This window comes from Nyctereutes procyonoides, unplaced genomic scaffold (assembly GCF_905146905.1).
Source record: "Nyctereutes procyonoides isolate TBG_1078 unplaced genomic scaffold, NYPRO_anot_genome, whole genome shotgun sequence".
NCBI lineage: Eukaryota > Metazoa > Chordata > Mammalia > Carnivora > Canidae > Nyctereutes > Nyctereutes procyonoides.
The window spans coordinates 6,414,905-6,439,463 of NW_026575052.1; the positions used below are offsets into that span (position 1 = coordinate 6,414,905).

The window sequence follows — 24,559 nt, forward strand, 5'->3', positions numbered from 1 at the left end:
GAACTCAGATACCTGGGCCCAACAGAACTGCAGGAGAACAGGGGACATGCGGTGGTCCCGGGAAGACGCACAGCATTGTCTGCTGCAAGACCATTCACTTTTTAAAAATTAATAGACTTGATTACTGAGAGCAGTTTTAGGTTAACAGGAAAATCAAGCAGAAGTACAGAGAGTTTTTCCATACAGCCCTTCTCCCCTCACCTCATGCACGATTGCCTCAATTTTTTTAAATATGGAACGCTTCCTGATTTTGCGCATCATCCTTGTGCAGATGGCAGGCCGATCTTCTCTGTTCCAATCTTGGTGTCTATGCTGCCGAAGCGAGCACAATTTCCTCAATTTTTAATATCTTGCAGGGGCGTAGAACATTCGTCCTGCCTGATGACGCATTCCTGATACATCACTAGCAACGAAGTTCATAGTGTACAGTGGGGGCCCTTCATTGAGGTCTACGGTTTATGGGTTTCATCAAATGCGTAATGTCACGAATCCACTCTTATGGTATCGTGTAGAATCGTTTCACTGTCTAAACCACCTCCCGGGCTGCCCTTCTTCCTTTGTCCCCACCCCCGATCCCCACCAGCCCTCATGTTCCCTGAACCCCTGGCCACCACCCATCTTTTTCCTGCCTCCATAGTTTTGCCTTTTCTGGAATGTCATATTGTGGAATCCTACAGTGTGAGCGAAGCCTTTTCAGACTGGCTTCTCTCACTTAGCAATCCGCATTGAAACTTCCTCTCTGGGTTTTCGTGGCCCCATAGCTCATTTCCTTCTGAGCCCTGAATAATACCTTCCATTGTTTGGATGTACCGCTGTTTGCTTATAGCCATTCACCTACTGAAGGACATCTTGGTTGCTTCTGATATTTTTTGGCAACTGTGAATAAAGCTGCTATAAACATTCATGGGCAGGGTTTTGTGGGGACATATGTTTTCAGCTCACTTGGGTAAATACAAATGCAACTGTAGCAATGTCATTGCTGAATCTTACAGTAAGATGATGTTTAATTTTGCAGGACCCGCTTCCAAAGTGACTGTACATCTTGAATTCCCCCAGGAGTGAAAGGGACTTTCCTGCTGCCCCATTTCCTCACCAGCATCTGGCATTGTCAGTGTTTTGGATTTTATTTGTTTGTTTATTTATTTATTTATTTATTTATTTATTTATTTTTAGTGTTTTGGATTTTAGGTGTGTAGTGGCATCTCATTGTGGTTTTAATTTTTCTTTCTTTCTTTCTTTCTTTCTTTCTTTTCTTTCTTTCTTCTTTCTTTCTTTCTTTCTTTCTTTCTTTCTTTCTTTCTTTCTTTCTTTCTTTCTTCTCTTTCTTCTTTCTTCTCTTTCTTTCTTGGCTCCATTCTGGAGCTTGAACTCAGAACCGTAAGATCAAGACCTGAGATGAGATTACAAGTTGAATACTTAACCGACTGAGCCACCCAGGCGCCCCCATTGTGATTTTTTTTTAATTTTATGTATTTATTCATGAGAGACACACACAGAGAGGCAGAGACACAGGCAGGGGGAGAAACAGGCTCCATGCAGGGAGTCTGATGCAAGACTCGATCCCGGGACCCCAGGATCACGCCCTGAGCCAAAGGCAGACGCTCAACCACAGAACCCCCCGGGGTGCCACCTCATTGTGACTTTTAACTAGAAATTCCCTAATGACATGTGATATTTAGATCCTTTCATATTCTTACTTGCCATGTGTGCATCTTCTCTGGTGAAATGTTGGTGCAGAGCTTTCCCCCATTTCTTTGTTGTGTTGCTTGTTTTCTGGATTGTTGAGTTTAAAGACTTTGTGTGTGTTGGATACAAGTCCTTTATCAGATACGTGTTTTGCAAATATTTTCTCCCAGCCTGTGGGTTGTCTTCTCACGCTATGAACTGTCTTTCACAGAGGAGGTTTTTGTTTAAATGAAGATCATCTTATCAATTTTTTCTTTCATGGTTTGTGCTTTCGGTGTTGTGTCTAAAAACTACTGGTCAATCCCAAGGTCACGTAGATTTTCTGCTATGTTGTCTTCCAGAAGTATTTCAGTTTTATGTTTTCCATTGAGCTTTATGGGCCATCTTGAGTTTCATTTTTGTAACAAATGTAAGGTCAGTATCTAGAATCCTTTTTATTGCAGGTGGATGTCCAGTTGTTCTAACATCGTTTGTCAAAAAACACTATCCTTTCTCCACTGAATTACCTTTGTAAAAAAGTCAATTGACTCTATTTGTGTGGGTCGAATTCTGAGCTCTCTATTCTGTTCCACTGATTTCTCTATTCTTCCATTAATACCACACTCTCTTGATTACCATATATTTATTTATTTTTAATTTGTTTAAGGAGGGATGCCTAGGGGGTTCAGTCATTGGTTGAGCCTCTGCCTTCCGCTCAGGTCGTGATCCCACAGCCCAGGGATCCAGTCCTGCATCGGGCTCCCTGCAGGGAGCCTGCTTCTACCTCTGCCTGTGTCTCTGCCTCTCTCTCTGGGTCTCTCATGAATAAATAAATAAAATATTAAAATAATAAAAAATTAAAAAATAAACTTCATTTGTTGATATCCACAAAATAACTTGCTTGCATTTTGACTGAATTGAATCTACAGATCCAGTGGGGAATAACTGATAACAATATGAAGTTTTCTCATCCATGAACAAACAATATCTATTTCTTTAGTTGTTCCTTGATTTCTCTCATCAGAGTTTTGTAGTTTTCCTCATCTAGATCTTGTATATATGTTGTTCGATTTTATACCTAAATATGTAATTTTGGAGGGTGCTAATGTAAACAGTATTATTATTATTTTTTTTTTTAGAAAAAAATCAAAGCTTCCTTTAACCACCACAAACCCAGCCCAGAGTTAAAGGTGGGAATAGTTAAGGATCAAAGAGATGGAAATGCAGAGAGGTGAGCAGAGTCTTTTGCTTTGTTTTGTTTGTTGCTTTTTAAATTTTTTAAAACTTATTTTTTTTAATTTTTTTTTATTTATTTATGATAGTCACAGAGAGAGAGAGGCAGAGACACAGGCAGAGGGAGAAGCAGGCTCCATGCACCGGAAGCCCGATGTGGGATTCGATCCCGGGTCTCCAGGATCGCGCCCTGGGCCAAAGGCAGGCGCCAAACTGCTGCGCCACCCAGGGATCCCAATTTTTTAAAATTTAAATTCAGTTAATTAACATATAGTTTCCTAGTAATTTTTGAGGTAGGTAGTTTTTGAGGTCAATGATTCATTGGTTTTATATAACACCCAGTGCTCATGACATCACGTGCCCTCCTTCACGCCCATCCCCCAGTCACCCCATTCCCCCACCCCCCTTCCCCTCCAGCAACCCTCAGTTTGCTTCCTATGATTAAGAGTTTCTTAGGGTTTGTCTCCCTCTCTGATTTTGTTTTCATTGTATCATCCTTTCTCCTATACTCCTCTGTTTTGTTTCTTAAATTCCACACATGAATGAGATCATATGATAAATGTCTTTCTTTGTTTGACTTACTTCCCTCAGCATAATACTCTCCAGTTTTCCATGTCATGGCAAATGGCAAGATTTCATTCCTTTTGATGGCTGAGTAGTATTCCATTATATATCTATATCTATATCTATATCTATATCACATCTTCTTTATCCATCATCTGGCAAAGGACATCTGGCTCTTTCCATGGTTTGGCTATTGTCGACATTGCTGCTATAAACACTGGGGTGCAGGTGCCCCTTCATATCACTACATTTGTATCTTTGGGGTAAACACCCAGTAGTGCAATTGGTGCATCCTACGGTGGCTCTATTTTCAACTTTTTGAAAAACCTCCACACTCTTCCAGAGTGGCTGCACCAGCGTGCATTCCCAACAGTGTAAGAGGGTTCCCCTTTCTAACCATATTACTTTTAATTTCAAATTCCAATTGTTCATTGCTAGTATATAGGAAGGTGATTGGTGTTTATGTATTAACTTGTATCCTATAACCTTGCTGTAATTGCTTTTTAGTTCCACAGGTTTTTGTTGATGGCTTGGGATTTTCTATAAACACGATCATGCCACCTGGGAACAAAGTGAGTTTTATCTCTTCCTCCCCAATCTGCATATCTTATACACCATTTGCTTTTTATTCCATGAGTGTATTACTTTGCTAAAAATGTTTATTTTTTAAGATTTTATTTTTAAGTAATCTCCACACCCAATGTGGGACTCGAACGCATGACCCTGAGATCAAGAGTCACATGCTCTACTAAGCCAGCACCCCTAAAAATATTTTTTAAAGATTTTATTTATTCATTAGAGACACACACACACACACACACACAGAGGCAGAGATATAGGCAGAGGGAGAAGCAGGCTCCCTGAGGGACTTGATCCCTGAACTCCAGGATCACGCCCTGAGATGAAAGCAGAGCTTAACTGCTGAGCCATCCAGGAATCCCAAATATTTAATTTAAATAGTGAATGGATATCTTAGAAAGGTACTTGGAGTGCTGATGTGCTGAGGCACTGCCATTACACACAAAACTGTAAGTGCATTGGTCTCTATTCCCTTACTCTTCGAAAGCTAATGATGTGGGGCACCTGGTGGCTCAGTTCGTTCAGCATTTGCCTTTAGCTCAGGTCATGATCCTGGGGTCCTGGGATTGAGCCCCACATCGGGCTCATTGCTCAGTGGAGAGTGTGCTTCTCCCTCTCGCTCTGTCCCTCCCCCTGCTCATGCTCTCTCTCAAATAAATAAGTAAATAAATAATCCTTAGTAGCAGCAACAAAAAAAAAACCTAACAATCTTACTGAAAACAACGAATGTTGGCAAGGATGTGGAATTCTTGTGCACTGTTGCTGGGAATTTCAACTGGTGCAGCCAGTATGGAAAACAGAGTGCAGATTCCTCAAAACATTAAAAATAGAATTACTATATGACCCAGCAATTCCATTTCCTGGTCTATACCCAAAAGAACTGAAAGCAGGATCTCTAAGAGACGTTCGCACACCTATGTTTATTGTAACATTATTCACAGTTTGGGTTGTGGAAACAACTCAAATGTCTAAAGACAAATGAACAAATACAGAAAACGTGGTAATGCATACAATGGAATATTATTCAGCCTTCAAAAGGAAGGAAATCCGTTCAGTGCTACAACATGGATGAATCTTGAGGACGTGTTGCTCGGTGAAATAAACCAGTCACAGAAAAACAAATATTGTAGGATTCTACTTATATGAGGTACTCAGGGTAGTCAAACTCGTAAAAATAGAAAGTAGGATGGTGGTTGCTAGGGGCTGGGGGGAGGTGGAGGTGGGAAGTTTTTTAATGGGTATAGAGTTTAAATTTTTTTTAAAGGGGGTCCCTGGGTGACTCAGTCAGTTAAGCATCTGACTTTGGCTCAGGTTGTGATCCTGGGGTCCTGGGATTGAGTCCCACATCAGGCTCCATGCTCAGTGGGGAGCCTGCTTCTCTCTCTCCCTCTGCTCCTCCCCCTGCTTGTGCGCGCTCTCTCTCTGTCAAATAAATAAATAAATAAATAAATAAATTTTAAAAATGGGTATAGAGTTTCGGTTTTGTAAGATGAAAAGGTTCTAGAGATCTGCTGCACAACAAATGTGAATATACTTAACACTACTGAACTGTACACTTAAAATGATTAAGATGATAAATCTAATGCTATGTGATTTTTCTACAATCTGAAAAAAATGTTAATGATCTTTCCATATTGGACTGGAAGGATGAACTGGAAGACTTTTCAGGTCCCACCAGACCCTATAGAAATCCATCTGTAAGCAAATACTTAAACATGTCATGTTATTACTATTTAAGTTTTAAATAGTAAGTATCTTTTAAGTGTCTTAAAGGGACTGCTTGTGAAAAAGCATGATTATTTTGCAGTGAGAGCAGCCAACTCTAATTTATCAGATTTGAAAAGTGAAAATTTTGTTTCTTTAAGTTTTTTTTAGAAATATTTTATTTATTCATGAGAAACATACAGAGAGAGAGGCAGAGACACAGGCAGAGGGAGAAGCAGGCTCCATTCAGGGAGCCTAATGTGGGACTCGATCCCAGGTCTCCAGGATCAGGTCCTGGACTGAAGGCAGCACTAAACCTTCTTTAAGTTTTCCTAAGGGCATCAAAAGCATTTTCTGGGGTTAAAATACTTGAGTTTTCTGAGTAAAACAACAACAAAAAAATGCAACTATTCAACTTCCCTTGTTGGATAAGGAATTAGAACCAGTCATTTTGGGGCATGTGAATGGCATAGTCAGTTAGGTGTCTGACTCTTGGTTTTGGCTCAGGTCGTGATCTCAGGATCATGAAATAGAGCCCTGTGTCAAGCTCCACACTCAGCGCAGAGTCTGCTTGAGAATCGCTCTCCCTCTCCCTTTGCCATTCCTGCTCATACTTGCTCTCTCTCAAATGAATAAATAAATCTAAAAAAAAAAAGAACGAGCTATGTTGTTTGGGTAATTAGTTTGTTTTTAATCTTAAAACCACATTAGAAGTATTTCCTTATTTGCTATGACAACCAGGAAGCTCAAAAACAAGGTTTGTAGTACATCTCTAATGTCTACCAGGAACTTTATATTTTTTTTCTAAATTTGTTTATTTTAAAGTAGGCTCCACACCCAACACGGGGCTCGAAATTACGACCCCAAGATCAAGAGTCACATGCTTTACCAACTGAGCCAGCGGGGAAACCTCTATCCAGAATTTTAGGCAATATGTGTTTAGGCAACATCATGTTTTATTTTGTCTCTTAATTCATCTGATTTATTCCCTCCCCTAATGTTTGCTTGGCCCAGTTTCATCACTGACTTTTTTTTTTAATCTTTTGCACAATATACATTTAGGAAATCCTCTTTGGAACATGGTGAGGTCAATAAATATAAAATACAAATGAGTAATGTGAACTGAGTACCTTACAGATATGTTCTTATATAGTCATAAATTTCCAAACATCATCAAGTCCATGACTTCCAAAGACAAATAAAATTCCAAGGCCAAGTGAAATTCATCCTGCGAAGCAGAAGGAAGTAGCAAAGCATTAGGGGAGGACTCTTTAACTAATATATTTCATATCTCTTTGTAAACAGGAAGCACGCAGTTCTAACAGCCAAGCCAAGCAGCTGATGGGAGGAGGAGGTGGGGAGGAAGGCTGGTTCCTGAACCAACTCATCCTGGGGGTAGTTACTGTTTGTAGCAGCCTCGACTGAAGAAACCAGCAACCTTCTAAGAAAGAGATAGGAAGTTAAAACTATGCAGTGAGGAGACTTTTAAACACACAGATGTATCATAAATCACGATGACACTAATGATTCCTGTTAGTCATAATCGGCTTCGAGTGCTTTCTCCAGCAGTGGGAGCGAGGGACTTTGAGCTATCCTCTTTGCTAAGGGCCTCGTGGAATTAAATCAAATTGAGTAAGTGCTACATCAGTTAGGGTTCTTGGTTGCAAGCCACAGAAATGAACTCTCGCTTAGGCAAAGCCAAAATACATCAGGCGAGATGTTATAGACTGAATGCTTGTGTTTCCCCAAAACTCGTATTTTGAAGCCCTACCCCCAGTGTGATGGCTTTTGGAGAGGGGGCATTTGGGAGGTAATTAGATGAGATGAAGTCATGAGGGTGGGGCCCTCATGATGGGATTAGTGCCCTTGTAAGAGGAGACTCCAGAGGCCTAGCGCCCCCTCTCCCCACAGCATACGCAAACAGGAGGTCATGTGAGCACGTAGCATGATCCCAGCCACCTACAGAAGAGGCCTCGGGATGAAGCCCACCTTGCCAGCACCTTGATCTCAGACTTCCCAGACTCCAGAAGTGTGACAAATAAAGAGAAGTAAATGTCTGTTGTTTCAGTCCCCCAGTCTATGGTGTTTTGTTACAGCAGCCTGTGTTGCCTGAGACAAAGGCTATGGGGGTTCACAGAATCAAGAGGACGCTGTGGGTCTGGCTTGGAAAATCAGCAGGAAGGGGTTTTCTAGGGAATTCCAGAAGCCCAGCAGCCACATTTGTACAATTCTTGGGGAGAAAAGCACTGTTCCTACAGACCAGGAGTCAGCCGACCATGGCCTGCTGGTCACTCTTGCCTGCCACACGCTTTTGCAAATAAAGTTTTATTAGAACTACCTCTCTCTTACAACACTGCTGGTTTCCTCCGTCGGGACAATAACTGGCCCTAGAATACTCTTCAGTGTACACGTTGCCTATGGCTGCCTTGGCACTGTAACAGCAAAGTGGAGTAGTTTCAACGGAGATCACATGACCCGTGAAGCCTGAAATACCTACCCAACGTGTGTTTGCTCATCCCTGCTGTAGACTAACCTAGAATAGAATGAAATGGTGCCCCCCAAAGTTGTACAATGCACTGGTGGCCTTGTCTGGAGGGACACTGAGCAGCAGAAACTATAGCTAAGGTTATGCTACAGGTCAGGTCAGGCTCACCTGCTGCCTCTGTGAAGGGTCTGGGGTTTCCAACCCTTTTTCCATTCTCTGTGTCCTTAGAGAGGCCATTGGCTGAGAGTTAAGTCCTGCGGCCATTCTGTACCATGGGACAGAAGGTGGAAGGATTGGGCCCTCTTGGCCTCATTTACAAGGGTGGATCAGGGTGTCAGGCCTGGCCCTTCCTATAAGACCCCAAATGAGTTCCTAGCCAGGGGGATTCAGGTCCTAATAGGAGGAAAAGGGAGCTGGATGTTGATTGGCTGGAAGTCTCCAAATGGCCTCATAAATACGAACAGCACAATCATTGTTTTATGACCCAAGGTAGACATGGTTGTTTCATTCATTCATTGTCATGCCTCCCATCCAGAATCTTCTCCCACTAGCTGCAACCCTCATCCAGATAATATGGCCAGGGTCATCTCTCATTGCAAAAGGTACCTTATCCGTCTCCCTGCTCCCAGCCTTGCTTATTCCAGTGTGTTGTCCACACAGCAAACCCAAAGTCTGGTTCCATCACATCTCTGTTGACGGTGCCCAGTGGCTTTTTGTCTAACTCAGGGTCAAAGCCAAAATTGTCACCATGGCCCACCAGGCGTCATCTGTCCCCGCACTGGCTCTCTGATCTTATCTCCTGCCATTCTTCCCTGAGCTCTCTCTGTCCCATTATGCAAGCGTTCTCCTGCCGCAAGGCCCTTGATCTTGCCCGGCCTTCTGCCTAGAGCTCTGTTCCCCCAGGTAGCTGCGGGACTTCACCGATCCGGTCCCTCAGTCCTTGCTCAAATGTCTTCTCGGCAGAGAAGGTGACCTTGATCTCGCTCACCCTGCTTTCTTTCTCGTCCTGGCATCTCCCACCAGCAGACACGCTATACACATCTGTTCATTTCTTCGCTGACTCATCTCAGAGAGCAAACTCCCGAGGGCTGCTGTGCCCCTGTGGACCCGCCCCGGAGCAGAGAGAGTAGCACTCCATGAAGAGATGTTATTTTTTTAAAGATTTTATTTATTTATTCATAAGAGACACACACACACACACAGAGAGAGAGAGAGAGAGAGAGAGAGAGAGAGAGAGACAGGCAGAGGGAGAAGCAGGCTCCATGCAGGGAGCCCCATGCAGGACTCAATCCCAGGACCCCGGGATCACAACCTGAGCTGCAGGCAGATGCTCAACCGCTGAGCCCCCCAGGTGCCCTCGATGAATATATGTTAAATGGAAGAATCCTGACCCGGGGAGCGCACTGCTTCTCTTGAACGCTGGGAAGCTGGGGACCCTGAAGCGCCCTAGAGTGAAAATGAACCTCTTTCCGCCCCCCCCCCCACCCCCACCTCGGAATGTTGATTTTGAATTCCCTTACTTCACACTGGGGGAATTTCCAGACTATAAAACTAAGAGCTGAAGGCATTGACCTTTTAAATGCCCCAAAGCCTCAAGAGCAGGGCAAGGGGTTCTAGTCCCACAGCAGAGCCGAAACACTTTGCTTTTTCTCGTCCCTAGTACCCTGCTTTATTTTTCTTCATAGCATTTGTCACTGTTTGAAACAGAGCTGAAGCCCCATCTAGCCACCTGGCTGTTTCTGCATTTTATGTCTGTTTTTCTGAAACTCTCTTCTGATTTTCCTTGGGGGGCCATTCCCCTCACCCCCCACCTCCCCACTCAATTCAAATGGCTTACCTGGAATAGTTCTCAAGAGCCCCAGGAAGAGGCACATGGGCAAGGCTGCACTGGTCCCCCTGCTTTATCCTCTGGCTGCAGTGACTGCCTGAGTAGGGCCATGTGACCCCACTGAGACAAAAGAGAATCAGGACCAATTTAAGTCAGTGAGACTGCTGGAGAAACAGAGCATCTTTTGCTGTCCATTCTTTTTTTAAGATTTTTTTAATTCATGGGACGTCTGGGTGGCTCAGCAGTTAAAGCATATGCCTTTGGCTCAGGGTGTGATCCTGGAGTCTCAGGATCGAGTCCCGCATCGGGCTCCCTGCATGGAGCCTGCTTCTCTCTCTGCCTCTCTGTGTGTCTCTCATGAATAAATAAATAAAACCTTTTTATGAAAAAAAATTTTTTTTATTCATTTATTTGACACAGAGAGAAAGGGCACAAGCAGGGGGAGCAGCAGGCAGAGGGAGAGGGAGAAACAGGCTCCCCGCTGAGCAGGGAGCCCAATGTGGGCTGGATCCCAGGACCCCGGATCACGACCTGAACCAAAGGCAGATGCCTAACCGACTGAGCCACCCAGGCACCACTTTCCTGCCAGTTTTAAGAGAGAACAAGATATAAGCCTGGAATGGCTAGCGCCAGCGCCACAGCTAGGAAAGGGCCTTCCTATTACAAAGTGGGTCTTTTCTTTTTCTTTCTCTACATAGTTTCACAACAAAGAGACAGAGACTGGTCACATGCTATTGAGCCTCCGGATACAGCCAAACCTGAAGTCAGTGGACTTTTCCAATAGATGTTGCCTAAGCCAGCGTGAGCTGGATTTTCTGTTACCACCAAGAGATCGTCACCTTCTTATTCACTCTTCCCTCCCAACTCATTGGTCATTCATTCCCTCTGACTCCTCTTCTGCTGCTAGGAGCGTGGTGGCTCTAGGTCAGACATCAGGCCCTGAAATGGGATACAAAAGTACTTCCTGCTCAAAGCCAAAACAACAGGATGAAGAAGGGGAAAGGTCAGTCCATTTCCCCCATGTTTTCAAACATTTGGATGCTTGTCAACACAAAAACAGAACTTCTAGCTTTTGATCTGGTAATTTTGGAGCTCTGTCAATGCCAAAGGGCTTGATGCTCCTGCCCTCCTTAGAAGTGTAAGACTTACTAGAATTTGTGCAGAACTTGGAGAGAAGGACCCTAAGTACATTTGCTGAAATATCTGTACAACTTCCTCTTAACCTCCTTCAATGATGTCATTGTTTTTAGAGCATTTTGAGCTATTTTTCCTTTTTAATGTTAGAAGAATAGAGGTAGACACATGCGGACTGTATCTTTTTAATGTTAAAAGAACAGAGGTAGACACATATCTAGACTTCTAAAAAATATTTCACCTTCATCTTTTTTTCCTTAGGGAAGTGAGAAATATCTTAGAAAAATAAAACATTAAAGGACTAGATAAAACAGGATACATAAGGGTGCCTGGGTGGCTCAGTGATTGAGCATCTGCCTTCAGCTCAGGGCGTGATCCTGGAGACCCGGGATCGAGTCCCACATCGGGCTCCCTGCATAGAGCCTGCTTCTCCCTCTGCCTGTGTCTCTGCCTCTTTCTGTGTGTCTCTCATGAACAAAAATATTTAAAAACAAAAAAAACCCAGAATACGTAAACTTCCCGGTGAGCTGACTCTCTGAGACGACCATAATTGACAGTTTGCTGGATATTCTAGTACATAGTAAAATAGGAAGTTCTTAGACCCAAATGGATTATACCATATATGTTTGTGACTTTTTTCTTGGATACATCATGGACAATTCACCATGTCTTTATATACTCTTTTAAAAAATAAAAATAAAAAAATTAAAGCGTTGCATCATATTTCATTGTGCGCAGGGCTGTGCATGTTGCCTGAGTTGCCAGCGTGTGGTAGTTCTGATTTTATAGAAACTCCATAATTTATTTTTCCAGTCTCTCTTTGATGGGCATTTGGGTTATCTCTAATGTTTGCTCTAATAAATAATGCTCTATTTGTATCTTTCTGTTTGCTTGCTTGTGTAAGTATGTAGAATTTATCGCTTACTGTCCAATTGCTGGGTCAGAGGGTATAAAGTTTTAATATCTAGGGTCCAACTTTTATCCTAGGGTCCAGCAGTTGTGCCAGCTTTTACCATTAATGCATTGGAGGGCTTGGGATACTAACCTTGTTTTTTCTTCTCACTAATAAAAACCATCAGTAGGTGTCTTAATCTGTCCGTGCTGCTAGAATGAACTACCATAAGCTGGGTGCCACATAAACAGAAATTTATTTCTCGAGGTTCTGGGGGCTGAGAAGTCTAAGATCAAGGTCAAGGTGCTGCTAGTCTGGGTATCTGATGAGAACCTGCTTCCCACTTCACAAACTCTTGTCTTTTTGCCCTCCTCCTGTGTTGGGAGGGAAGGGAGCTCTCCGAGATCTGTTTGATAAGGGCACGAATCCCATTTTCTAGAGCTCTGCCCACATGGCCTCCCAAAGATCACACTTCCCAGTACCATCCCACTGGGGATTAGATTCCAATATATTAGTTTGGTGAGGACACATCCAGTCAAGGCGGAGGACTGTGCTGCTTTTTACATGTAGCACCTGGTCAGTGTTAGGGAACGCATTGCAGTGAGCCATTTGCTTTCATTTCACCTCCATTGTATTAAGGAGAAACCAAACTCAAATTGGTTTGGCAAAAAGTTGGCCTTAGGAAGTAAATAGCTTCAGGCAAGCTTCAGCCCTGGATTCAGGGCTCAGATGTTGCCATTGGAACTCATTTTCTGTTTCCCACGGGGTTGGCTTACTTCTATTCTAGGTCATGCCCCCAGCAGCTCCAGGCTCTCTCTTTCTTTCTTTCTTTCTCTCTTTTTTTTCTTTCAGATGTTATTTTTAAGTAATCTCTATACCCAGTGTGGGGCTCAAACTCAGAACCCGGAGATCAAGAGTTGCAGGCTTTACCAACTGAGCCAGCCAGGCACCCCCAGGCTCGCTCTCCTTTTCGGAGCAGGGAGGTTGCAGTAGCTCCAGTTCTCCTATCCTTTCAGGTTCAAGTTCTGCACACAACAGCATGTTTTCTTTTTGTCCTTCCTTTTTCTTTTAAAAAATTTATTTGCTTATTTGAGACAGAGAGAGAGAAAGAGAGACAGAGCACAGCAGGAAGAGTGGCAGAGGGAGAGGGACAAGCAGACCCCACTCAGCAGGGAGGCCAAAGTGGTGCTCGATCCTAGGACCCAGAATCACGACCTGAGCCGAAGGCAGATGCTTAACTGACCGAGCCACCCAGGTGCCCCCCAAAGCGTGTTTTCTAGTAGTCAAAGTTCTGACACTCACTGTTTTTAGACTCATCGTGGACCCAATCACAGCGACCCCGTAAATGGGCTGAGTTATTGCTTGGGCTGGGTTGCTCAAGAGCTCCGATCCCCCCCACCCCACCCCCACACAGAGCCTGAAAGAGAGGGGGAGGCAGAGGCCCTGAGGAACCTCCAGGAGTGCTGCTTGGTTGCTGGGGCGACAAAGCCCGCGTGGAGCTCTGGTGGTCACACTGCCTCCAGCGCTGTCCTGGGGTAAATCCATTCTCCATACTGCAGCCAGAAAGGGGCCCTCCGAACGGAACAAATCTGAGCCTTGTTTAAAACTTCTTCTTTGCCTTCAGGGTAAATTCCACCCTCCTTAACAAGGCCTCCAGGACCTGGCCTCTCCCACCCCCCACGCTCCCTAGCATTCCTTAGTAAAGCCAGGCTGCATTGCCTAGTTGTCCAAATATGCCTTGTTCTCTCTCCTACTTCTTGGCTTTTGCATAATAGTCTTGGTGATTTATAAAGAACTTACTAAGTGCCAGGCAATGTGCTAAGCATTACGTGTGCAGTATATACCCAACGTGAGCACTCACCATAACTCTGAAAGGAGGCAGGGTCCGTGGGATACACACAGTTGGTCTGCGGGAGTTCACGTTCAGGCTTATGCATTAATCATATTTTCACTTTCAGTACTTTACGATGCTTTAACATCTCAGGGCCTCGCCAATCCTGGAGAGATTGCATCTCCCAGGGCTAGCTAATTCTTAGAGATAGTAAATGACTGGCCTTCAAGCATGCCTTATCCTACACACACCAGTCAATTCAAAGCCCACACCCCGAGCCCCTCCTCCATCCAACCCCCATGCAGCAAGTCAATATTTCCCCGTCCTAATTGGACACACGGAGGCCAGGTAGCCAGACAACCAGGGTCACCCCATAGCCTGGAGCCTGTTGACATAATTCAAACTAGCCAATCCTCAACTGCTTGTCTAGCCTCTCTCATTCCTTGCCCTGAAAACCGCAATCAAGGCTTATGCTGGTGCTTTTTGTGTCTAACTTGTCCTGGTGCTTTTCCACACGGGGTGACCCTACTCCTTGGGAGTTTTAAGTAATAAATCCTTCTTCTTCTTCTTCTTTTTAAAGATTTTATTTATTCTTGAGAGAGAGGCAGAGATACAGGCAGAGGGAGAAGCAGGGTCCTTGCGGGGAGCCCAGCGTGGAACTCGATCCTGGATCTCCAGGATCACACCCCAGGCTGAAGGCAGCGCTAAACCGCTGAGCCACCCAGGCTGCCCTAAATCCTTCTTTTGAAGGCAGTTGCCTCCATCTGTCAGTTGTCTGAGATCTTACCATTCCTCATTAAAATCAAGTCATAGAGGGGCACCTGTGGCTTGGTCAATAGAGCATGTGATCCTTGAGCTCAGGGTTGTGAGTTCGAGCCCCACATTAGAGGTAGGTTACTTTAAAATCAGATTAAATATTTTATTTATTTATTTAATATTTTATTTATTCATGAGAGACACAGAGAAAGAGAGGCAGAGACACAGGCAGAGGGAGAAGCAGGCTCCATGCAGAGAGACCAGCGTGGGACTTGATCCCGAGTCTCCAGGATCAGGCCCTGAGCCGAAGGCGGCTCTAAACCACCAAGCCACCCGGGCTGCCCTATTTATTTATTTTTTAAAGATTTTATTTATTTATTTGACAGAGAGAGAGACAGCACAAGCAAGGGGAGTAGCAAGCAGAGGGAGAGGGAGAAGCCAACTCCTTGCTGAGCAGGAGCCAGACACGGGGCTCAATCCCAGGACCCTGAGACCATGACTTGAGCCGGTGGCAGATGCTTAACCAACTGAGCCACCCAGGTGCTCCCAAATTTTAAAATTGTTTAAAATTTTTTAAAAGATCAAATCATGGATACATTTCATAATAGTTCAACTTCTAACATAGCTGTGTGACCTTAGACTCAATCCCTCTCTGCCTTGAGTTCTCTCTCTCTCTCAAAAATGCGGATAATAGTACCTACTTAAAAAGTGTAAGGAGGGGGATCCCTGGGTGGCGCAGCGATTTGGCGCCTGCCTTTGGCCCAGGGCGCGATCCTGGAGACCTGGGATCGAATGAATCCCACATCGGGCTCCCGGTGCATGGAGCCTGTTTCTCCCTCTGCCTATGTCTCTGCCTCTCTCTCTCTGTGTGTGTGACTATCATAAATAAATAAAAAATTAAAAATTAAAAAAAAAAGTGTAAGGAGGGACACCTGGTGGCTCAGTGAGTTACGCAGCTGACTCTTGATCTCAGCTGAGGTCTTGATTTCAGGGCCCTGAAATCAAGCACCATATTGGGCTCCATGCTGGGCATGGAGCCTACTTAAAAAAAAAAAAAAAAAAAAAAGTAGGGAAAATTTGTGAAAGACTTTGAAATGGGAAAAAAAAACCCCAAAATAACCCACAAATGGGTGTCTGATGAACTTACCCATCACAGTTATTGCTACCTTTCATGGTCTTTGAGTTATTTTGCAACTCTGTAAGTTATAGGAAACTGATAGTACTGCAATAATTATTGCTAATAGAAATGCAAATTGTATGTGATGAAATGCAGTTGGTTTTGCCCTGGGGAATTTGGCCAGTTTTGTCAGTTTTGCATCTATTTAAAAATTCATTTTAGTATCCCTGGTCTATCAAGGGTAGCACTTCCAACTTTCCAAAGTTTTATTCCTACCCATAGTATCTGAGTGGTTCCCTCAGTACTTGAGTTCAGTAAAGTCTTTGACAATGTTCACTCTATTTTTTTTAAGATTTTATTTATTTATTCATGATAGACAGAGAGAGAGAGAGGCAGAGACACAGGCAGAGGGAGAAGCAGGGTCCATGCAGGGAGCCCGACGTGGGACTCGATCCGGGGTCTCCAGGATCACGCCCTGGGCTGAAGGCGGCGCTAAACAGCTGAGCCACCCGGGCTGCCCAAAGTTCACTCTGTCTACGAGTCAGGATTTTACTTTTTTGGAGAATTATCCTTTAATGTTCCACCAAGACATCCTACAGACCCACCTGATGGCCGGGTCTGTGCTTGCAGAAGTGTGCCTCGGGGCTGGTCTAAGCGCAGGCCCGTCGCTTCTTGGTTCTCAGAAATAGATCCCAACTAACAAGGGAATCTCGACTTTCCTAACTCTCTGTTTCTCTCTCCTCTCTACTAAGATTGTGTTTTGTTTCTTGTTTTGGTTCATTTACAGCCAATAAATTATTCTCCTTTAGTGGCGACAGTAATGGGGAATTTGATTTTTACGGTCAGAACATTTAGCAATCTCTGTAAATGGGTTAATGGATTATAGAGATCTATTCTCTGCTGAGAGAGGCAGAGAATCTGGCTCGTTAGTCTTTTTGTTTGTCTATTTGAGCTCAAATCAATGAAGACTTTTATGCTTGCCAGGAAGGAAAAGAGCTCTTTGATATCCGGACCAGTGAGTTTTACATGTTTTTCAGTTTATTCTTGACCCTTGGCTACAGTGTAGGTCTGAAGCTGGAGGCTTTTTGTATGTTTGTGTATGTTTGTACAGCAAGGCTCTTATCTCTTTTCTAAGTATGTAAAGTTTTCCTATCTTCGGAGGATATTAGTAAATCAGGTTAAGAAGTCTTCTGAAGTAAAGGAGCTCTTTTCTGAATTTCATAGAGGTTTTTAAAAAGTGATCATATTTCTAAAATATGAATAAAATGAGGAAATTGAATTTCTAATACTTTAATGTGTGATAAGTAAACCATTCTTTTTGAAAAAGATTTTATTTTTTTATTTATTTCAGAGAGAGAAAGCAAGAGAGAGAATGAGCATGAGCCGGGGGTGGGGGGGGCGTGGATTGGGAGAAGCAGACTGCCTTGCTGAAGAGGGAGCCTGACGTGAGGCTCTATCCCAGGACCCTAAGATCATGACCTGAGCCAAAGGCAGAGGTTTAAAGGACTGAGCCACCCAGGTGCCCCTCCTCTTTGATTTCTATCTGCACGAAGCCAAAGACCCTGTTGGCTGGTCCTGTGGGAGCCTCCTCTGGGTCCTTGGACCCAGCCTGCCTGCCTCACATGTATAAGATAAATCTTTGGCAAAAAAAGATTAGCTTAACAATTTTGCTTTAATAAAAACAGCTATGTCTGATTTACCAGCGTGAGTATGACAACAGTGTACATTTTATTATACTTGGGTTTGTTTACTCCGAATTCATTCAGGATTATTGATCAAATAAGCTAACGTATTCATGTGTAACGTTCACAAAATGAAGAAATGAAGGTCTGTATTCAACTAAATCAAATCACTCCGACACGCTATTGTTTTTTAAGATTTTATTTATTTATTTGAGAGAGAGAGCGAGGGAGGTCATGCATGTGGAGGCGGAGGGGCAGAGGGAGAAGCAGGCTCCCTGCTGAGCAAAGGGAGTGACACACTTTAACAGTGATCCTGTCTTAACAGTATGTCAGCTGATAGATCATTCCCAAGGTCTTCAGAGGACCGAAAACCTTGAACTGATAGTCAGTTGAGTTATTGAATGGGTAATCATCGATACCCAAATAATTTCTAAGATACAACAGTGAAACATTGTTTACTAGGCATAATTTTCAACTTTTGTACTTTGCTTATATGTTTGTTATATAAAGGCTGTATTCTGAATTATTCTAATGGGCATTTTAAAAGGTGTAAGAGAAATGTGTGGCTGTAGAAAGTTGCATTATAAGTTTTGCTCATCTGCTACAATACTGGGGTATGGCTGACAGGTCTTCATCAGCTATCCCCACATGCCCCAGTATTATCTATGAAATGGAAGTTAGTTACTTTGGTAGAAAAGTAAAGCTTTGGTTAAAAACAAAAATTCAGGGATGCCTGGGTAGCTCAGTCGAATGAGCATCTGACTCAACCGTGACTCAGGGTTGTGAGGTTCAAGCCCCACGTTGGGCTCCGTGTTGGGATGGAGCCTACTAAAAAGTGTATAAATATTTTAAAATTGTATGCCTTACGGGAAGTCCCTCGGACAACCTCCCTGCTCTCCATAGTAGGAAAACACTCTTAGGAGCTGGTTCTCTTGAGAACAAAAACCATGATGAAATAGCTCTGTTGAGTTTTCCCGTGTCAGAGTCCTGTCAGTGCTTTGACTAATGAAACTGGCAACTACAGCACCATGTATATGAGCCTGGATATTCTTTAAAATGTTTACTTGCTGTAGTCTTCCTTCTTCATTTTGGATCTAGCATGGTCTAGATCCAGTGGGATGCACTCTAGACTTACCGTGGAATAGAGATCTGTAGGCATCTCTAAGATTTCTAGGTCCTACTTTAAACTTACTGAGAATCTCTTTACTTGATATTCTTGGTATAAAAAATTATGTCTCAGGATCATTATATGCTCTCTCTTAAGATGTTTTCCTCTGTACCAATTATGTTCGTCTATTTTTGTGGATCAGACGTAACATTAGCTAACTTCTTTGAAAATAGACTTAATCATTATCTTCAGAGTATTTTGCCTAAATTTTATTCTTTTTGGAATGGTTTCATCATCTTTGTTTAGCTTGCCAGAAACAACGCAGTTTCCTAGTCAGTTTCAGGATTCTTTTTATTTTTTTAAGATTTCATTTATTCATGAGAGACACACAGAGGCAGAGACACAGGCAGAGGGAGAAGCAGGCTCCCTGAGGGGAGCCTGATGTGAGACTCGATCCCGGGACCCCAGGATCACGACCTGAGCCAAAGTCAGACACTCAACTGCTGAGCCACCCAGGTGCCCCCAGTTCCATGATTCTTGTTATTCGTCATCAGCCCTTGCACACTGGGAAATGATCAGAAATAAGTTAACCAGAGCCATTTTAAGTCATTGCCATCTACAATAACTTTTTTTTTTCATCTACAATAACTCTGAGGCTTACCCGAAGACCCTGCTGTAAACACAGGGTTTGTGTTTCCTTCAAATAACCCAGTCTCAGAGCTTCGTGGCAAATGACTATACCAGATACTTAAAACTATTGGCACTCAAACCTGAGTTGACTCAGCTTAGACAGCTTTTAGACAGTACCAGTGGACTGAGTCAGGATTTCCAGGACTCTATAGTTAAGCAGATGGCTTCATGAGACTCTAACTCAAGAGCCAGCTGAAGAAGAATTAATTACATAGGGCTGAATGAACTGACAAGGGAAATGTTATGGTAGTTATTTGTTTGGAATACTGTTGATCTTGTAATGTTCTGTTTTCCAGATTCATAAGGAAGCCCTTTGTCTTTCTTCTTAAGCCATCTGTTATCCATAACAACTTAGTTGATTTTGCTTTTATAAACTGAACTAAACCATTTAAAATATCTGATTTTCACTGACCCTACAGAATCCAGAAACTGTTGATATCTTTTTTACTTTGCATGGTAATAGCTACTTGCGCAGGTTCAATAAGAGAGTGTCCTACTTCTTACCGGGATAAATTAATTGTACATCAAGGCACCAAGTGTCATATTTGAGAATGATGCTCATCAAATCAGGTATGAGAAGACATTTTAAGGAATGGAATTTTGGCTTTACTTAAGAAGCTTATGCCTACAGAGCTCTCCAAGAAAATTGTCCTGGTGCCTGAGTTACTGGTGCTGAGGTATGATATTTGGAATATTTGGGGGACCTCAAAAGGAGAAGAACTCACCCGAATTTATCTATGACAGGTGAAAGAAATCTAGGTTGGTTTCTTAACCTAGGAATTACAGATAATAGAGCCTTTTAAAATTCCACTTGGAGATTCCTTATGAAAACTTCCAGACAAAAGTTAATTGTGTAATTATTTAGAACCGTATGGCTTTAAATTTTGCAAAGCAAATTTAGGAGGTACGTATGACAAATTAATACACTCACTGCACCTATGTAAACAATCAGACCAAATCTCATGAGACTTATTTTGTGATCAAGAATAATTTTTCGGGGCAGCCCAGGTGGCTCAGCAGTTTAGCGCCGCCTTTGGCCCAGGGTGTGATCCTAGAGACCTGGGATCAAGTCCCACACTGGGCTCCCTGCATGGAGCCTGCTTCTCCCTCTGCCTGTGTCTCTGCCTCTCTCTCTCTCTCTGTGTGTGTCTCTCATGAGTAAATAAATAAAATCTTTAAAAAAAAAAAAGAAGAAGAAGAATTTTTCGGGGCTCTTGAGTGGCTCAGTCAGTAAAGCGTCTGCCTTTGGCTCAGGTCATGAGCTTGGGGTCCTGGGATCTAGCCCCGCCAGGGGAATCCCTGCTCAGCAGAGCCTGCTTATCCTTCTCCCTCTGCTCCTCCCCCTGCTCATGCTTGCTTTCTCTCTCTTTCAAAAAAACAAATAAAACTTTAAAAAAAGAATAATTTTTCTTTCAGATGATTATGATCATAAGGGGTTGGCAGAGACCAAAGGGACAAGCTGGAAAGACCTAGAAATGCAGTGGGCATTCTGACTGGATTCACGTTACCTCTTTCATTACCACTGAGCTACTTTGCAGCTCAGAATTGTAGAAAATTGACAGTAAGGCAGATTATTCTTACCTGTTGTTATGCAAATTGTGTCTAGCAGAGTGCAGTTGATTGTTTTGTGGGTATCGACCAACCTTGCCTGTTTTGTATGTGTTTACAGATTAATTTCGCTGTTCCTTATCTCCCTATAATGATGGAAAACTTTAATTTCTCCATTGCACTCGTCAATGTCTAACTGGTTCCCTCATTATTTAACAGGTTCCATAAAATTTTTGAGGCGGGCTCATTTCATATCCTTTCGAGAGTCAAAATTTTATCTTTTTTGAAAGTCATCTTTTGAGTTAATGTAGGATGCATAGCACAGTGCCTGGCATCTAGTACAGGCTCAATAAATGTTAACTTATTAAAGTAAAAGGTGCAGATTATCCCTACCTCACAGATGAGGAGAACAAGGTGCAGAGAAGGTAAGAAAATTTGCTTTATTAAATGACACAGCTTGTCAGAGGTGGAACAGAACTAGAAGTGCCCTCGGTCTTGTGGTCCCCACCCTCTCCATAACCCTGTCCTCTCTGGTTGTGCTCTGCTGATTCTCATGCATTCTTCAGCTTTCAGTGTTGGAGTCTTTCTGGATCCTTCTGGGTTAGGTCCACAGCTCCGCCTACAACCTTGCATCTTCCCGTCAAGCCCCATGTCGTAAATATGTTGCAACCATCAATTTCTTCATCTGAAGGATGAGCCCCGTACAACCAGGGACCCAGACTGTTGGCATCATCACCCCAGCACAGGGCCTGGCGGGCAGCAAATGCCCCTGCGTGAGCACCAGAAGTGGGACGTCATAGGTGGGGCCTTCTCTCCCCCTGAGAGCAGGGGCGATGCTTTTCTGGAACTGCCCGGAACCCCTCAGCATCCCCTCTGTGCCAGCCCAGCACTCCCCGGGCTCCTGTGGGCTCCAGGGAGTATGAAGCCGCCCAGAGAGGATGTCTGGAGCCCCTGGCCCCCCCAGGACTGGAGTTCCCTAGGGGGTTTTTGGTTGTTGTCATTGTTTCTTCTTGCAAATCAAATTCCAGAAACTCAGATTTAAAAATAGCCGAGAAATGCAATCTTCTCCACCACGCTTGGCAAAAACAGATCCTCAACGAAGACCAGTGTGCAGTCTCGCTTCACACTTACTCATTTGCAGACGCCAGCTCGGCTCTGCCTTGGGGTGGGGAGGACAGGGGAGGCAGGGCTCCCTGGGGCTGCGGGGCAAGGGCACAGGAGCCCGTAACTGGGTTGGACGGGGCGACAGCTGTCTGGGGCTGGGGGGCCCTCCGTGGTCCTTGGGGTCCCATCGCCGGCCCCCAGCCCCGAGAGAGCAGATCAAAGCAGCCCTGGAAGCCGGGCTCCATTGGGGATCCAGAATTCATTCCCCTTCCCTGGGGAGACATCAGCCTCTGTCCCCGGCACTGCTCAGGGAACTGGCTGGTGGTAACGGGGGGGGGGCAGCCCTTCTGCTCTTGCTAACAACAACCTCAACCCCCCTCCTCCTCTCTGCATGGTCTATTTTTTGACCTGTCATCTTCCTTAATGCCTATTTTGTGGGCGAGAAAAATGTGTGATGGAAGAGAGGAAATTCAGAACCAGGGAAGGCCTGGAAAGCTGTCCAATTTCATATTTCCTCCTCCTTTGAATCAGCATTTATGTCCCTCAATGGGGTTTTCCTGCATATGCTTGTATAACTCCCTTTTAAAACAATTTTTGCTGTTTTTTCCTTTCCCTGCCCCTGGGTAAGTTATTCCAACGACTACTTTCCACCTCAAAAGAAAGTAGTGGACAGGAAAAAAGTGGTCGTGTGGTCCGTTGGCTACAACTCCAAGTGGAGAGCCGGGAGACGCTGGTTCTATTCTGAGCTTTTTTTGGGAACAGGATGAAGGAGGGGGACACAAGCCTTTGCCCTTTTACGGGAGTTCCCGGGACCCTGTGCCAAGAGGAGGAAGTTGCTTACTCCAGATCAGAAGGGGGCCGGAACCAGCATTTAGGAAAGCTGCAAGGTGCCAGGCTCGTTGAATCCCCACAGCGGTGTGACATGGGTTTTGTGACTTCCATATTACGGAGGAGGAAGCTGAGGCTCAGAGAGGTGTAATGTGGTGCCCCAGGGGAGCACAGCTTGTCCGCAGGGAACACGGCCTGACTCTGAGTCCTAGGCGTGAGCAGGGTCACTACCACGAGCAATCCACTAACCACGCTTTATTCGTTGATTTACTCAATTTATTGAGCACCTATGATGTGCCACTCCCCATTCTAGTTGTGAGCAAAGATCCATTTTTCTTTTTTTTTTAAGATTTTTATTTATTTATTCATGAGAGACACAGACAGAGAGAGAGAGGCAGAGACACAGGCAGAGGGAGAAGCAGGCTCCCCGTGGGGAGCCCCAAGACCTATTTTTCTATGGAGCTTCTATTCTAGTTGGGGGTGGAGCAGAGGAAGGAGGTAGTTGGAAAAAATGTAATCAATATGTAAATTATGTAATAATACGTCTTACATGCTGAGGACAAAAGAAAAAAGTTGAGTGGGCTAAGGCCCTGCGAAGGCTGGAGACACAGTTGTACGTTTAAACAGGGTAATCAAGATAGGCCTCACGGAGGAGGTGACATTGGTGGGAGGATGAGAGGTGGGGATGGTGTTTGAGGGAAATTATTACTGTCAGAGGGAAGAGTCAAGTCAGTGCCAAGACCCTGAGGTGGGAGTGTGCCCGGAGTGTCTGAGCAACAGCAAGAAGGTGAGGGTGAGCAGAGTGTGCAAGGAATCCTTACACATAAAGGGCCACGCTGCCGTGTTGTGACTAGACCATAGAGGGCGGGGAAGAGGCAGGAGAGCCGGGAAGGGCTGCTGCAGTCCCAGGTGAGAGACTGTAGTGGCTCAGAGGGGGCTGGGAGCAGCGGATGGTGGTTGCATTTTGGATTTATTCTGAAAGCAGAGTCAGCAGGATTTCCTGCTGGATTAGATGCGCTGTGAGAGGGAGAGGCAGCAGGGCGCTTCCAAGGTTTCTGCTGGTTTTGAGTGGCGCAGATGTGGGCAGGGAAGGGAGATCAGGAGTTTGGTTTTGGACATAGTGAGTTCTGAGATACGTAACTTCTCTCCATACGGAGCCAGATAAATAACACTCAAAGGCAAGAACCAAAGAGGTGCATTTATGAGCCTCCAAACAAAAACCAGCTGATTTCAGGGTTTCCCCAACATCACCTTCCTCTATTTTCTTTAAAAGATCTCATTTATTTATTTGAGAGAGAGACAGAGAGAGCCAGAGGGAGAGAATCTCAAGCAGACTCTGCACTAAGCATGGAGCCCGACGCTGGGCTTGATCCCAGGACCCTGAGATCATGACCTGAGCTGAAACCAAGAGTTGGATGCTTAACCGACTGAGCCATCCAGGTGCCCTGATGTCACCTTCCTCTTATCCACCTGTTTTTAACTCGGGGGTCCATGAACTTGGATGGGGAGAACAATTACATCTTTTGTCCCCCACTAACCTCTTCCTGGAATTTTGCATTTCCTTCACTTAGGAATGTAGGCGACAAACCCCAGTAGACTTAGCAAGGCCGGTGACTGTTACCAATAAGAATCACAGATATTTTCACTTTACATGATTGGTGCCACAGATTATCCTCAAATGTCTTTTGTCTTCATCACCTCTTTGAACTTATGGTAACTATTAGACCCCACTACATTTTATGGTTTCATGCATTGGCAAGCACATGTATTAATTACTCTATCATAAATTTGAATTTAAGACGTTTTTGATA

General features: G+C 44.1%; 1 non-coding gene across 1 annotated transcript; it reads right to left on the bottom strand.

Moving 5' to 3' along the window:
- Window positions 1–226: 226 nt before the first annotated feature.
- Window positions 227–328, bottom strand: LOC129514301 (U6 spliceosomal RNA). The gene has a single exon (XR_008665377.1). It is a non-coding gene; the product is annotated as a U6 spliceosomal RNA (small nuclear RNA).
- Between the last annotated feature and the right edge of the window lie 24,231 nt (window positions 329–24,559).